Raw genomic sequence first — 12,114 nt, 5'->3', positions numbered from 1 at the left:
TCTCAATACACCAAAGTACATAACTTTACATTTTATTAACTTTATTAATTTAATAGTCATTTTCACATGCCCACAATTCCAGCCTATTCAAGTCATTCTACAAGTACAGAGCAGGGTTTCCTATGTAAAAAATAAAAATTATGCAAAAATATATATGAGTGTATATATATATATTTACTCTGCTTATCTTTGCATCATCAGCAAACTATTATATTACCTTGAAATCCTTCCCAATGACACTAATGTAAAGACTGAATAACAGAAAGGACTAATCCCGGTGGTACATCACCAGTCACCTTAAATCCTGCAGACTAACATCCCCCACATACACCGTTTTGATATCTGTCAATCAGACATCTTCTTATCCATACCAATACTTTATAATCCATTCCCATATTCACCAATTTATGCAGCAATCTTCCATGCTGTATCCTGTAAAAAGCCTTAGCAAACTCAAAGGGGGTCATTCTACATCCATTATCCTTGTCTATCTGAACAGTAACCTTACAGACAGTAATAGAGGAATAGCCAATTCAGCTGTGAACACTTAGCATTCGTGCTGACATCCTTCAGACCCTACTGGTGGATTCAGTTGTGCAACAACTCTTAGTTCCTTCTCCCCATACTGCTGACTTTCTTCATCCAGTGAAGGAGTTGCAGTGAGCTTAATGTTGTATTAACCAGGTTGATAGCATTTTAGCAAAATGGGCATTCATTAGTTGAACATACATCTGTTACCTGCTAACCATCTGCAGGTGAATGGTAGAATTATTCTTTTATGCTCATTCTTTCCTTTACTTGCAGCATAATGATAGACTTCTTCTAGGTTTTCTTTAGCTTGCAGAGCCAGTTTCTTCTCATGAATTTAATTTGACTAGTGCGAGACCACTACTCCACTTATAGGCCTGAAGTGGTTTGAAAAAGTTCCATGTTTGGTCTCTGGAGCAGGGTTTCCTACTGTGTAAAATATATATACAAAAAAATATAAAAAATCAATAAAAATGACCAAATAAAAAAATCCTTGGCCCTCCTACAGTACAAATGTACTATGGTTGGTTTACAAATAAATTTAATGGGTAGGAGCCACATAAGGGGAGAAAAAAGTTGTCGTTGGTGGAATAAGTAGCGGAGACAGCTGTAGAGTAGGTGCCCTCCCTCGATGACTCTTTGGACTACCTTAAGGTGTCAAGTAGTAGTAATAATAATAATTATGCACATTATATTGTTTTCACTTTCTTTTTCTTAAGAATCTCTTGCTTAATAAGATTTCTTATCCATTTCACTCCTACCCTATTTAATCTTTGAACACTATGGATGCATCCCAATATTGCATCATTAAGGTAATTTTTAAATGCTTTCCATATCACTGCTGATATCCTTCCCATATAGCAACAGATACCATAAAGACATAAACTAGCTTATTCCTCGGTTGGTCATAATTTCCTGCTTTTTAGTTCAGCATCTAATCTTTTTTGAATAGAACATTCATAAACTTAACTATTTCCCAAGTCAGTACAGCATGATCACTGTCACCAACTGGAGGCATAATCAGATCGAACACTCTTTGACCTAAAGTTCCTTCTGTCACATGCTGCTTGAGGAAGTTGTCTTGCAAGTGCTTATTAAATTTGGTCTCATTCTTCTCATGTAATTTTTCTGCTACAAAATTAATGTTCGGATAATTAAAGTCACTCATAATTAAGTGTTTGACACTTAGGTTTATTTGGTAATGCATTGTATTCATATCCTTCTGAAGAGCCACTATGTTAACTGCATTCCAAATAACACTCTGCAGCTTTGCATTGTCCACAAACAACTGAACTGCTACTTGAAATCTGTTTACAGTATTGTTAACTAAGATTGAACCGCAATGGTACCAGTACTGAAGCCTATGGAGCTCTACCTATAAATGATTTCCTCAATACTGATTTTATCTCCCCCCAAACACACACACACACCACTTTTTGATGTTTGTTACACAGCCATCTTCCACTTCTAGTGCATGCTAACAACTGATTATCTAAAATTGTTCATTGCAATTTTGAGATCAACTTGTCATATATGTCAAACTGTTGCATGCTTTTGGTAATCAGAAGATATAAAAAAGTCTCCTCATCGGCTACTCACTACTTTACAATACTGAAACAAGAGTCCATGATCAAATTGGAAAAATTAGTCATTGCTCTTTTACTATCATCTTACTTATTTCTCTAAAGGAGCTCTTGATAATGTTTCCAAAACTTAATAACCACAGAAGAAATATAACGTCTTTAATTTACTACCATTTTATTGCCATCCTAATGCAGTGCCGTTATATTACTTCCTTTTGCTTTCAAGGACTCTTCCATTTGCAAGCCTTTCATTAAACAATTACCATACAATTGTCACTTCCTTAGCCCCTACTTCCTTGTTGACATCAAGAGTACTTAGCATTCTAAATAAATCTATTTCATTCACTTGGAATCTCTCAATCCTAATCATCTAGGACAGGGGTTGGCATCCGGCAGCCCAAATGTGTATTTTTGGCGGCCCATAAGAGGTTGACCATACTTACATGGCATGTGGCCTGTAAATTAAAAATAATTTTATGCATATACTTCATGATATCGCCATGCAACTTGGTATGAGTCAACCGCATGAGTCATCATGAATGGGGATAACAAAGGCGACTTCATCCAACAACAGCTGAGATTTTGGCGCACTTTTGCAGGTCTGTCTTTTAATATAATTCAATAATATTAACTATTATTTTCAGAGGATATATATTTGTTAAAAATAATTTAAAAAATGGGTTCAAGAAAACGTAAAATTGCAGATGAAGGAAGGTTTAATGATGATGGCACATCAAGTACTTCTTTATTGAAAATAAAGAAGTACTTGATAGTAAGCCACTATGTCTTATTTGTCATAATGAACATGAAAGCCAGTATGATGATTTAACTGTGAACTTAGAAAAAATCAAATTAATAAATTACAAGCTTCTTTGACTGCTCAGCAAAACATATTTAAGAAGCAAATTATTTATAATGAATCCGTTGTTCGTGCTAGTTATGTCATAGCGGAACTGGTTGCGATAGAAGGAAGGCCTTATACAGATTCAGAATTTATTAAATGATGTTTATTAGCTGTAATTGAACAAACATGCCCAAAAAGGAAGACGTTATTTGAAGATATTTATCTGCCAGGACTTGTACAAGGCGAGTAGAAGAAATCGGTACCAATTTATTTGATTAGCTTAAATTTAAAGCAAAATCATTTGATTGTTACGCTCTGGTAGTGGATGAAAGTACTGACATAACAGACACTATGCAGTTAATGATATTTATTTGGGGCATCAATAGTGACTTTAATATTCATGAAGAATTGGCCAGTTTGTGTAGTTTAAAAGGTACTACAACCGGCAATGATTTGTTCATAAAAGTAAAAAAAAACAAAAAACTATTGATTCTTTAGAATTGGACTGGAAAAAATTAAAAAGTGCGACAACCAATGGTGGAAGAAATATGTGTGGCTTTAACACTTGTGTAATAGGTCAAATTTGTGAGGAATTACAGAATTTAGGTTATGATACTTCAATAGTGTTCCATTGCGTCATTCATCAGGAAGCACTTTGTTGCAAAATTTTATCATTAATGAAAGACGTTATGGACATCGTGATACCAACTGTAAATTACATCCAATGCAATGGTCTGAAACACCGCCAATTTCAAGAATTCTTGATAGAAATAGAATTGGAGTATAAAGACGTTATCTACTACTCAGCTATTAGATGGTTAAGTAGAGGTGCTGTGCTGAAAAGATTTTTTATTTACATGAAGAAACAGATATTTTCATGACAAAACATGAAAATACTGTCCCACAACTATTAGATAAAAAATGGATTATATCTCTTGCATTTATGGTAGATATTACAACGTTCCTTAATGAACTTAATTTGAACCTGCAGGGCCAATGTAAATTACTAGCAGAATTGTTTTCTGACAAAAGCTTTTGAAGGCAAACTGTCTGTTGAAGAAACATATGATGGAAGAAAATCTACATCATGATATATGTTGCAAATCTGCATCTACAGTTGGATGGCAAACATAAAAGGAAACTTTTGTTGGTATTATTGAAGATTTACAAATGGAATTTTCATAAAAATAGCATCGAAATGCATTTATTTTTGAACCCTTTTAATGTTGGCATTGATAGTGTACCAGACCAACTACAGGTGGAAGTTTTAGAATTACAACAACGAAACATTAATGAACACATTTTCGTTCGAAAATATCCAAAACTTTTATCGATATTTACCAAAAAATTTGAAGGATTAATCAGTTTCGCAAAGAAGATAATGGTCGGATTTGGAAGCATATGCATTTGCAAGCATTTTCTTCCATGAGTTTTAGAAAAAATAAATTTACTTCTTGACTGACTGGACATTTGCATGCTTCGATTCGAATTTGCACCTCAGGTTATATAGATATAAAGTGGATATAGATAATTTGGCTAAGAAAACAATTCAGGGAGACATACACATATTGTGATGAGTAAACTATATTACTTTGTTTTTATGTAATAATAATTTTTCATTGAGTTTCATTTTCATGCTTGTTTCATATCTTGTACTTTAAATATTTCTGTGTTTTTTAAGATTGATATAATAAAAATTGGTAACTTAAGCATTTTTTTTTTCACTCACTATTTTCAATCAAATGCTTGCGGCCCAATTATTAAAAATAAAAGTTGAATATGGTCTGCGAATCTGAAAAGGTTGCCTATCTCTGATCTAGGAATTGAACTTGTTTAATGAAAATGAAATACCTTTGTAAAATGGCCAATAACCAATGTTCTGCAGCCTATAACAACAGCCCACTAAATATCATGTTGTACCCACTAACAAATTTGTCTTTTTTCCTCTCCCATCCCATTTTAGAGAGTAAACTGAAAGAATTGGGTTCAAGGTTATATTGTGAGTGGTCAGTGTAATTTAGCACTCATGTAAAATTGGTGGTTTTTATCTGTTTTTTTTTTCCTCAGAAAATTAGTTTTATAGAGTAGATTTTTGTGTTTTTAGAGTATCTAGTGTCTTTATAACATTTTTATTGTAATATTTTAATATTAAATACAGGTGTAAAATGGCACCAAAAACGTAGAAGAAATGAAATGCTAGCAAGAACAGTGAAGTAGTGAACAAGAAGGTTTTCTCCACTAAAGAAAGACTATATTAAAGAGGATATTGAAAATGATTTAACCTCAGAGATCACTAAGCTAAAGTAGATTATTAGACAGATAACAAGGGAACTACAGAAAGTCAAGCGGCATTTAGAGGAACACAGGGAGAATAAAAAAATTCAGAAGCAAAATGGTAAACAAAGCACGAAATCAGGTAAGTTATTTCGCACTAACAAAAATTTGATAAGTAAAGTTGATTATGAAAAGAAGGATGTTATTTAATATGATGGCTCTATCATAAAACATGCCATTGATGAGCTGGTTATAACATCAAGTTTTTGCAGTGCAAAAATTAAAAATATAATGCAAGCAATTCAAAAACAGAAAAGAAAGGTAAACGAGATCGTAATTGTAGTAGGCACTAATGACTAACTAGCGATAAGTTCAGTATGAGAGAAGATATTGAAAGGGTTGATGGAAGAGGCGAGAGTGTAGAGTGAGAAAGCGAAAATAGTAAGTATCTTGCTTCAATATGATAAAAAATGAATTAAGAAGGGCTATGATGGCAAATGATTCAATGCCTACGTGTGTAGAAGGAATGAATGTGAATTTTTGGATGTGTGGAGTGAGTTTAAGAGAAGATTTGATTTGTATAAGAGGGACGGCCTACACTTGAATGCATTTGGCATCAGGAGTCTGGAAAAAATTTTAATTGATATAAGATATAATACAGAGAGTCAGGGAAACTGAATTCTGATGAGAGCAATCATGAGAATCTGTAAGAGTGACAATATTAGGTAACTGTGTTAATGATGAGAATGGTTATTGTTATGGAAATGATTATGAAGAGAGCGAGAACAATTCTATATTCATGCGTTTTGGACCTATCAAGCGTGTGTAACAATGTTTGCATAAGTAAGGAACTAGATAAGAACAGAGATCTGCAAGTTGTCAAACTGTGTCATGCAGATCACAGACTGGTATATGCAAAAGAGCATGCAGGTAATTTATTATGTCTGTACATGAATGCTAGGAGTATCAGAAATAAAGGAGTAGAATTTGTTGCCTTGGTTAATATATTGAGACCTCGTGTTGTAGGGATATAGTCAGACTTGGCTATCAGAAGCAGACATAACTGGTATCAAGTGCAAAGAGTACAGTATTTTTAGGAAGGAGAAACAGGAGAGGAGCAGGCATGCTGCTAATATCAAATGTCTTGAATCCAGTTAGAGTTGAGACTTATGAATACAATACTATTAACAATTTTTTGTGTGGCAGTGAGTTTGAAGCCATCTGGAGGGAGGTGGAATCTAACAAGATTAAATACAGTGGGGTGTTGTTACAGACCTGGTGGATCTGTTGCTAGTAACAAAGAAATGCATCAACAAATAAATACGATGGGTGTACGAAAAGAGTAATCATAACGGGAGACTTTAATTATCTGAACATTGATTGAATAGCTATAAAATCACACGAGAAGAATGAAACTGAATTTATTTAGCTGTTGCGAGACAACGTCCTCAAGAAGCATATGATAGAAGGAACTTGAGGTTAAACAGTGTTAGGTCTGATCACAGTGTCAGAGGGGGTTTCAGTTAAAGACATAACTATTCTAACTCTGGTTTGTGAGGGAAGCGACCAAGTTTATGAATGTTCCATTCAGTAAAGGTTACATGCAACTACAAAGCAGGAAATTATGACCAACGGAGGGGTATGCTGGGTTCTATGCCATAGTATCAGTTATTGGATGGGAAGGATCTCACGGTGCATGGGAAGTGTTTAAAAAATACTTAAATGATGCGATATCAGAATGTGTCCATAGAGTTCGAAGAATAAATAGAGTATGAGTGAAATGGATGTGTAATCTAATTAAGCAAGAGATTCATAAGAAAAAGATGATGTGGAAGGAACATCGTGTGCATAAGGATGATGTCAGTTACGATAAACAGCTGGCCATAAGAGTCACAAATGTTGTACTGAAAGCTAAGTCTGACTATGAAAACTGGCTCTGCAAGTTAAAGACAACCCAAAAGAATTCTATCATTATGCTTCAAGTAAAGAATTTGAAAGAATAATTACTGAATGCAGATATATTCCGGATACTGATGCAGAAGTGATTATTCAGCTAATGAGCAGCCATTTTGTTGAAAAGCTATCAAATTAGTATATGCAAGAACTCACCACTACCTCTTCACCGTATGATGAAACTCATATGGTGAAGTGATATTGGATTTTGGATATTGGATGATACTTTTGCTAAGGCTTTTGACAGAATACAGCATGGAATACTGTTGTATAAATTGGAGAATATGGGATTGGATTATAAACTGTTGGCATGGATAAGAGGAAGACTGACTGATAGATATCAAAAAGTCTTATATAGGAGTGAATCTGCAAGATTCAAGGTAACTACTGGTGTGGCTCAAGGATCAGTCCTTGGTTCATTGTTATTCAATCTATACATTAATGCTATTGGGAATGATTTGACATAAGCTATTTGCTGATGATGCAATGATAGTTAGGGTAATCAGGAGTGCAGCTGATATGCAGTATTTGCAGAATGATTTGAATAGGCTGGAATTGTGGGCATGTGAAAATGGCTGTCATTTAAATGTTAATAAATGTAAAGTCATGCACTTTCATGTGATTAGATATTCAATGTTGTATTATATGACAATAATTCTTGAAGAAACTGATGAGCCTAGGGATATTATTATTATTATTACCCAAGATCCCATGGAGTCAAAGACTCAACACGGAGGTCCTTTTATCATACACACAGCACATCATACTGTGCTTTAAACACACTCAAATTCTCTGGAGACACCACACTCTCAGGCAAGGCATTCCTATCATTCACAACTCTGCATGCAAAAAACCTGAGTCTCACTCCCCTGCTCACAACCCTCTTTATACAGTTTCCAGGGATGACCTCTGGTTTACCCCTGATCTCCCACTGTTTTCTGTAGAACCTCTCCAACATTGATCTTATAACAACTACTTACTAACTTGTAGGTCTCTATCATATCTCCCCTCTTTCTCCTATCCCCCAGACTCTGTAAATTGCATCTTCTCAATCTTTCCTCATATTCGACATTCCAGAGGTCAGAAACTACCTTAGTGACCTCTGGACCCTTTTCAACATCTCTTCATCCTTTTGAAAACCAGGTGACCAAATCTGGGCATAGTAGTCAATGTGTGGCCTAATGAAAGCCTTATACAATGGAACAAGAATCTCTCTACTTCTACAAGTCAGTGTCCTCCACATCATTCCCAGAAATCTTTGTGTTGTCGTCACAATTTTGGCAATGTGTCTCCTAAATTTCAGATTATTGTCAACTATCACCCTAAGATCTCTTATTTCCTCCACCTCTGACAATATATCTTTACCAAGCACAAATTCTGCATCCCATCTTTGTTTCTCAAATTTTAAAACCTTACATTTTGCAACATTGAACTCTCATTCCCATTCTCGTGCCAACTTTTGCATCATCTGCAAACAACTGAATATCGCCATCAAAATCTTCGCCAATATCATTCACAACAAGTTAAAAGTAGTGGCCCTAAAACAGACCCCTGAGGCAGACCACTAGTGACTTTCCTTTTCCTGGATATTGCTCCCCTATACACAACTTGTTCATGCCTATCAGATAGCCATTCTCCAATCCAGTGCACTAATATAATATCCAACCCCATCTGCTCTGGTTTGACTATTAAATTTTCATACAGTAATCTATCAAAAGCCTTTGCAAAATCTAAGTATATTACTGTGTTATCCCTCTCCTCTGGTCATGCTAAAATATGACCTCCCTTTAGCAAATCCATGCTTTCCATCAAAGATAATACCACTGTTGTCAATCCAATTTCTGGATCCTAGTTCTCACAAGCTTCTCCAACAACTTAACCACAACACCCGACACACACAGATAGGCCTATAATTTGGTGCTTGAGTTATATCACCTCCCTTATGAAGCAGCACAATCTTGCCCTCCTTCCATTCCTTAGGAACTTGACCCAGTACCAGACTCGTATTAAAAAAGTAGGTCAAGGCAGGTGTCAACCCCCTGGCACATTCCTTCAGAATATGTGGTAATATATTATCAAGTCCCACAGCCTTATTAACAGGGAGTTTGCTCAACTCCCTATACACCACTTGCTCACTTAGTCAGTCTCTCCTCCCCATCATCAACTGCTCTTAATCTTTCTATGAAGTCACATTCATAAGATTGAAAGACCTTTATGAACTGCTCATTAAGTATCTCCACTATATCTTCTGCAACAGCTGTCTTTATACCATTTTCCCCAATCAATGTCATCCTTCTTCCATAATCATTTTTTTTTTTTTTTTGCTGGCTACATATCGAAAGAACGTCTTAGGATTCTTTTTTGGCTTCATTAGCTAACTGCTGCTCATACCTCACTTTCGCTACCCTCACCAACCAAGTCACCTGACTTGCCTGGTCTTTGTAATCCTCATGGAATTGGTTATTACCACTTCTCTTATGCTGCCTCCATAATGCCCTTTTTCTCTGTATTGCATGCTAAAATAATCTCCTTTCATCCATTTCACACCCACCTTATTTAACCTTCTCACTCTTGGAATACATTTAGACGTTGCATCTACTAGATAGTTCTTGAAAATCCTCCAAGCTTTATTGATCTCTTTTCCAGCTAACTCCTCGTTCCATGCTACACCTGCAAGCTGTCTCCTGAGCTCTTCATAATCATTCCCCTTGTAGTTCCACATATACCCTTTTCTCACAGAGGTCCTCACACTGCTGGCAACCACTCAGGTAAACGCTTAATGATCACTCTCACCAATTGGTGGGTGATTGGACACCTCATTTATAATTACATCCTCTGATGAGATGATTAAATCCAAAACCCCCAATCCTTGTGTGCCCTCTGTTACATACTATCTGAGGTAGTTGTCCCTAAAAAAAAATCAAGAAACTCATTTTCTTTACTTCCAGTTACCATCTCATCATTCCAGTCTGTATTGCCATAATTAAAATCGCCCATTATGATCACTCTTTTCTTATTTGCTTGGCTAATTTGATTATACATTTCATAGTCACTACCATCCACATTTCCTGATCTATAATAACATCTAACCAAGTATTTCATTCCATTCATTTCTATCTCACACCATACTGCCTCAAAACCACTGGCACTATTTCCCTCTTGCATCTCTACTTTGTATGGACAGAACTCTTTCTCTATCATCAATAGCACTCCTCCTCCCTTTTTACCCCTTCTATCCTCACGAAACACATTATATCCTTCCATCTCTATTCCTCTCATGTTGCTGTCTTCATCTAACCATGTCTCACTTATTCCAACAATTTTTGGGTGAACAAACTCAATTGGCGCAACCATTTCATCTGCCTTGTTTCTTACACTTCTAGCATTTGTATATAAGCACAACAGCTAGTTCCACTGATAACACTCATTCTATATGATCTTTCCATGCTCAACTGGAGCCATTTCCCTTTCTGCTTATTCATTTTAGAACCCTCTTCAATTCCAACTGATTTCCTCTTGATCCCAGGTAATCCCATTCCTTTCCTGTCTACACATGCATTCACATCCTCTTGGAGCATCCACCTTTCTCATGCCATGTTCCCCTGTCCACCCTGAGCTTGGAGTTTTAATAGATAGAAAGTTGAAGTTTAAGATTCCTAAAGAACAAAAATTGTATATACAACTCAGAGAATAATGGCAAATGTGAAAAAAACTGTGAAGATAAGGAAGTCATTTTACCTGTTTACAAAGGCTTGATAATACCTCATTTGGACTATTGTGTGCAGGTCTGGTCTGATCTCTATGGTGATTCTGAAACAGTGAAGAGAGTACAAATTATGTCAAAAATGATATCAGGATTGTAGAGTACAGATTATGAAGGATTGAGAATTTGTAGGCTGTAGACACTAGCAAACAGGAGAGAGAGAGAGATGATGTGATTGAGACTTATAAACTTCTGAAAGGTTTTGCAGAATTTCTGTAGATGGAATTTTTCATTTTATGGCGGGTAGGGAAAGGATGTGACATCCATGGAAGTTGAGTATGAATGCTGTCAAGAAAGTGGGTTAGGGCTAGATTTTTCTCTCATATGACTGTAGTCTGAAAAGTTCTCAGCCTCAACCATAAATGACAACACTATCGGCACGATTTTTTTTTCTCACTTGGTACATCTGTCATAAACATCTATGTGAAATTGCAAGTCATTCTAGCAGGTAGTTTCTTTTATACAGCTGTCTGAAGCAAAAGTGGTGTCTATATCCCTTGAAATGGATAAAATTCCTTATAAAAGACGGTTGAACGGCAAAAGAAATTCATTCAAAGTTGATAAAAGTTTATGGGCTCTCTTCTCCCTTGTTTTCGACAATTAAGAAATGGGCTGCCGAGTATAAACATGGTCGTACCAGCCTTGAAGGACATCCAAAAAGTGTAACAACACCAGAAATCATTAATCAAGTGCACGATGTGGTATTGGATGACCAACGAGTCAAAGCGCGTGAAATTGCTGAGACTATAGGCATTTCGAAAGAATGTCTAGGATATATTTTGCATGAAGAATTGCAAATGAAAAAGCTTTGCACAAGTTGGGTGCCGCGCTTGCTCACAGCAGATCAAAAACGAACTCACATGAAAATCTCTGACCAGTGCTTGGAGCATTTTAACAAGAATAAAACCGATTTTGTGCATCGATTTATTACTATGGATGAGACTTGGATTCACCATTACACACCAGAATCCAAAAAAGCAGTCAAAACAGTGGACAGAAGCTGGTTGTTCAGTGCCAAAGATGACAGTCTGTTCCATCATCAGGAAAGATCATGGCATTGGTATTTTGGGATGCTAAAGGCATTTTGTTTATTAATTATCTTGAAAAGGATAAAACAATAATTGGGGAATATTATTCCGATCTTTTAACCAGACTAGACGAAAAAATTC

General features: G+C 35.9%; 1 protein-coding gene across 1 annotated transcript in view; it reads left to right on the top strand.

The window, feature by feature from the left end:
- The window catches only part of LOC150104339 (pyruvate kinase PKM-like), a 241,265-nt gene that overhangs the window by 112,212 nt on the left and 116,939 nt on the right, over nucleotides 1-12,114 (top strand). The window lies entirely within an intron of this gene.

This window comes from Typopeltis vanoorti, chromosome 8 (genome assembly GCF_054136105.1).
Source record: "Typopeltis vanoorti isolate ZY-2024b chromosome 8, IOZ_Tvanoo_1.0, whole genome shotgun sequence".
In the NCBI taxonomy this organism is placed as follows: Eukaryota; Metazoa; Arthropoda; class Arachnida; order Uropygi; family Thelyphonidae; genus Typopeltis; species Typopeltis vanoorti.
Note: the sequence above shows the minus strand (reverse complement) of the source record. Positions and strands in the feature narration are given on the sequence as shown.